Source organism: Dendroctonus ponderosae, unplaced genomic scaffold (genome assembly GCF_020466585.1).
Source record: "Dendroctonus ponderosae isolate FM_Combo_2020 unplaced genomic scaffold, Dpon_F_20191213v2 Dpon_F_20191213_11, whole genome shotgun sequence".
In the NCBI taxonomy this organism is placed as follows: domain Eukaryota; kingdom Metazoa; phylum Arthropoda; class Insecta; order Coleoptera; family Curculionidae; genus Dendroctonus; species Dendroctonus ponderosae.
This window is the reverse complement of record NW_026017213.1, coordinates 3,537,846-3,543,079: the sequence shown is the minus strand read 5'-3', so window position 1 is coordinate 3,543,079 and position 5,234 is coordinate 3,537,846. Positions and strand designations below refer to the sequence as shown.

Genomic DNA, 5,234 nt, shown 5'->3' with positions numbered 1-5,234 from the left:
CAAAATTGTCACAATTTTCCTGAAGATGATTCAAAATCGAAACGTTTTCCACTTATAGGACGCACTTTATGCTACCCAACACATCCAAATTCACTGGTTTCTCGGAAAATTAATCCAGTCTTTGACCTGCATAGAGAACCGGCAAATTCTATCGAAACGTTGAACTCCTGAAAATAGCCTGTAGATGACTCGAAATCAAAACTTTTCCCATCTTTAAAACGGACCTTCCTCGACCAAATACATGCAAAAGTCGCTGTCTGGCTTTACTGATTCCTGAAAAAAATAATTGTCAAACTCCGGCCTGCCGAAACACCCGCAAACTGCACACAAAATTTGAAAACATTCTCTAAAATTGCCTGATGATGATCCAACCTCGAAACGTTGTCCACTTCTAAAACGCACTCTGCGCTATACGATACACCCTAAAATGAATCTCCAACTTATTTGGCTTCTGAGAAAATAAATGCGAATCTTCGATCTGCATAAACTACCACCATACTCAACTATGGTAAAGTTTAAAAATCTAGAAAATAGCTTGAAGATGACTCAAATTCGAAACTTGTACTACGTGTAAAACAGATTATGCCCAAAAATCCGCATTCAAACTTGATTTGCTGGTTTTATTGATGTCTGGAAAATTAACTGTTAGACTCAAAAATTTCAAAAACTGCCCTGAAGATTATTCAAAATCGAAACGTTCACGACTTATAGAGTAGACTTGGTGGTATATATTTGGAGCAAAACTGACTCTCAAGCTTGCGAGGTTTCTGAGCAAATAAATATCGAACTTCGACTCATTTCAATATCCGCGCAAACCAGATGCAATTCGGAAAAACATTAAAAATTATCTAATAATGATAGAAAATCAAAAGTTTTACCACTAATAAAGCAGATTTTGCCCTGAAAAATACATCAAAAAGTTGTATTGTTACTTCGTCAATTTGTGAATAAATAAGTGGCCTGCAAAACCAAGCAGAAAATCCAAAGGCACTTTTGAAAAATGCTCAAAAACTCCCGGATTACGAGGCAAAATCAAAACTGTGCCAACTTATAGAAGGGACTTTGCCGCATAACATGCATCCAAAACTTATTTTATATACGGTGGCTCAATATCGCTTATGATTTGTTAGACATAAGACTTACAAGAGATTGCTGAACGGCGTAAAGCGTATTTACGTCCAAAAATTCTTAGTTTTCCTGATGATGATCCAAAATTGAAACGTTTTCCACTAGTAGAACGCACTTTGCGCTACACAATACACCCAAAAGTTAATATACAGCTTCTCTGGTTTCTGACAAAACAAATGTACATTTTAGGCCTGTATAGACAACCTCCATTTTTTGTCGTAAAATTTAAAAAATCGTGAAAAGAGCCTGTTGATGACCGGAAACCAAAAAGTTTTGTTTTGTCAGTTATAAGGCAGACCATCCTAAGCAAAAACATGCAAAATCTCTTCAGTTTTACTGGCTTTTGAATAAATGACTGTCAAACTCCAGCGTTCATAAACAAACAAAATTTGAAAAAATTCCCGAAAATTTCCTGAAGACGACCGAAAATCGAAACATCTTCCACTGATAGAACCGACTTTGCTCTACAAATCTGATAGAAAAGTGAGTGTCCCACTGTGCCACTTCCTGAGCAAACTAATATCAAACCCCTACCTGCGTTACTATCAGCAAAATCCACATGCAATTTCGAAAACTCCTGGAAAATTGCCTGATGATGACTGAAGATCAAAACTTTCACAACTTGCATGACACACGTTTCCGTTCAAAATACGTGCAAAAGCAACTTGGTTGCTTTGTGAGTGCAGGAATAAGTGAATGGCAAAATCAGGACTGCAAAACCCACCTCGTAAACCAACGGCAAGTTTGAAAAATTGCCAAAAATTTCTTGAAGATGGCTGAAAGTCGAAACTTTGTCCAAACAGAAAAGCGTCTTTGTCCAACAAAATACAACCAAAATTCACCTTTTTGCTTCGCACGTTACAGAATAACTGCTACTGAAATAAATGCTAAATTTGCATTATGCGAAATGTCGTGTAGGCGCCCAAGTAAGACACAAAAAACAGCAAAAAATTATATTAATTAACGGCAGTTCAAAAACCTAATGCACAAACAAAACTGAAAAAGTCACTCACATGAAAACTCACCAATTTAGTGCTTTTCTGGCATGAACACGAGATGAGAGTTTGATATATTAACAGACTGATCGAATTGATTCTTCCTGCAGTGTGGGGGAAGTCTAAGAAATGTTTGGCTGATAAGGAAATACTGCAAATTCTTTTCGGCTTTTTTATTTTTAAGTATAAATTTCAACATTTTTTTAAATATTAAATAGTAAACTCCAGCTTGCAAAAACCACCACGAAAACCAGACATCAGTTTGGAAAAATGCTTAAAAATGACCTGATGATGAGTGAAAATCGAAACATTTGTCACTTACAGAACAGCCTTTGCTCTAGTGAATGCACACAAGCAAAATTTTCTAGTTTTCTGAATAACCGCAAAATTTTTAGTTTCTTAAAATAAGGGAAGAATCTTTATTTATTTATAACAAAAATTAACTAAATGGCTTGTAACAACAAAACTGAAGAAAGGAATTCATTTTCCCAGTTAATGGTTTACATTCATTCTGCAAATTTAACTCCACTTTTGCTGCTTCAAACAATCTCGACTGTTGTCGATCCGATTTCAAAATGGCATGACGTCACTGCCAAATAACTTGGGAGCAACTGTGCAGGAGCGGCTAATTGTAGCCCCTTTGGAATACATTGTTGCCAGATTTCAGCTGATTTGAGGCGTTATTATAGAAAGAGGGAGAGAGAAAATGAGAAAGATATTATTATATATTTACCGAGTTATTTAAGATATCGATCAAATAAATTATTTCCGATTTAAAATGTTTACCAACAATCACTTTAAGGTTTCTAATGTTGAAAGAATTTAAAAAAAATAATTAAAATAACATACATTATAGTTTGAATAAATTTTACTTAAATAAAAACATGATAACAATATGCGCAACGATATAAACACACAAAATTAAATTTAATTAACCATTCTAATGTTAACTTAGCAGCAGTCTTTTAATGAAATTCAAATTTTCAGACCGTAAAGTTTGCACTGAAGTTCTTATTTCGTTAGAAATATTAAAAATTCTTTCCTAAAGTTCTTCGATTGTATTCACTTCTGTTGAATATACCGTACTTTTCAAATGGTCTCAGAAGTAAAAATCAAGCGCGTTTAAATCGGGAGATCTAGGAGGCGAGTTTATAGGAGCTTCTTGACCTCTTCCAATATAACGGGCTGGAAAGTTTTGATTAAGCCGAAACGATTTAATTTTTTTGCGGGCAAACTAGTGCCCTTAACAAAAAACAATAAGAGATAATAAATTGATAAATAACTTGTAGTAATTAAAAAAATGATGTTGATAAAAGTTTAAGAGCACACAAAAAAGTTCTGAACAAGACAAAAGTAGGAGTTCCACATTTCTACCCTGTATAAAAGTAAACTGAACTACAAAACACTACCATAGAATGGCCTTCAATTATCTTATAATGTGTACCAAAATCTAACTTTCCAATGTTTAACCGTTTTAAAGAAAAACAACGAAAACTAATATTTTTCGCCATTTTGAAGATCAAATATCTCAAAAATGAGACCTCAAATTAAAAAAGTTCTCAGGAAGACCCCCCTCTAAAATGACTAGGAGAACACGCTGTTAAAATATTTTAACATATTTACGGAACACCCTGTATAAATAACAATTATAGAGAAAATCAAACACAACTTTAATTTATTCACTGGGGTACCATGGGGAGTATTCACTGGAGTACCATGATTTGTACGATAATGTTTATTGAGATTTCCCTGTGTTGAAAAGCTTTTTTGACAAATACTGAAAACATTGGAAATAGACATAACTAATGATATAAAATGATATAAAAGTTATTATTTGTACGTTATTACGACAGAACACTGAACTACTTCGACACATTTAAATCAAAGCGTGGTCAGACATAAACCAAACCACTTCACTTCCCACTTTTAACAGTTCTAACCCCACCTTTCTAAGATTTGACACTTGACACGATACCTGACATAACATTAGACACTGGCAACGTTGTATTCCAAGGGGGCTACAATTAGCCGCTTCTAAGGGCCATTTGCACCAGTCTTCCTTAAAACTCATTCTTAGCTAGGGATAACTTTGGATTAAGGTTAACGCTAACTACAGACAGCTTTGCACGGCTGTCAATTAAGTGATACTTAGCTGAGATGAAGTTTTACCTGGCAACATTGCTAAAAGTGACAAATTGGCTTTTGCTCCCGCCTATTCTTTTCAAAATAACCCTTATCTTCGAACTGAATGCGAGTTTGTCGTTACTGTTCACGTCTCAAATGTAATTAATTAATAATATATTCTTAAACATGGAGTCATTTGAAAATAAAAAACGGACTACATTTTTCTTATAAGGAAACACCTTAGACTCCCAGTTGGAAGCGAACAATGCTATGTTATGAAGAGGAGCTTCAAAACATTTTAGCAAAAGAGAGCAGGGCAAAATCATGTTCGAGTTTCAGCAGGAAAAGTTAAAATTGGAATACTTAAAAAAGACTTAAGCAAATAATGCTATTTTCAATTTGTTTTAGTAATGCATCATAAGTTATTTCAATTTAATAATGAACTTTAATTTAATAATTTTGGTCCTTTATCAAAAGCATTACTTTCAATTCAATTCATCGCTATTTATCAATGAATCTAAAGTAGGATCAGTTAAGTCCCTCCTAGTTTGATTCCCTTGCAACAATATATTGTTTCTGTTATATATGTCGCTTCTGTTAGGTACTTCATCTTCTTGCATAAGATGTATGAAGGGTTCAACATCGTCACGATCAGGTGGCTGATCCTCATTTTGCTCTCTACTCAATTATTTTATTATTAAGACCGTATCTATTTTTAGACGACAACCGTATGCAAGGACTGGAAATCCTCTTTTCCAGATACCAAATATCCGCTCAACTATATTTCTTATCCGTTTATGCGACTCGTTGAATAATTGTTCTGCACGATTTGCAGGCTGTTGTAACGGAGTTAATAAATACGGCCTTATGTTATATCCTCCATCGACTAGAAACAGAAATTAACAGATATCGTTTAAATATACCAGAGGTACATATAAATAGATAGAATAGACCTTCCTCTTCTATGAGGTTCGATATGAAAAGTGC

General features: G+C 34.3%; 1 protein-coding gene across 5 annotated transcripts in view; it reads right to left on the bottom strand.

Annotated features, from left to right (window-relative positions):
• LOC109546312 (GATA-binding factor A) overlaps positions 1 to 5,234 on the bottom strand; it is a 36,333-nt gene that overhangs the window by 10,695 nt on the left and 20,404 nt on the right. For 3 of the 5 annotated variants that reach the window (XM_048662554.1, XM_048662558.1, XM_048662559.1), the window contains exon 1: positions 2,154 to 2,234. The exons of 1 other annotated variant lie outside the window; for it this stretch is intronic. The gene's annotated coding sequence lies outside the window, so the exon portion shown is untranslated. Of the gene's footprint in view, positions 1 to 2,141; positions 2,235 to 5,234 lie in introns of those variants that run through there. One more of the 5 variants, XM_048662556.1, reaches the window with a different exon arrangement.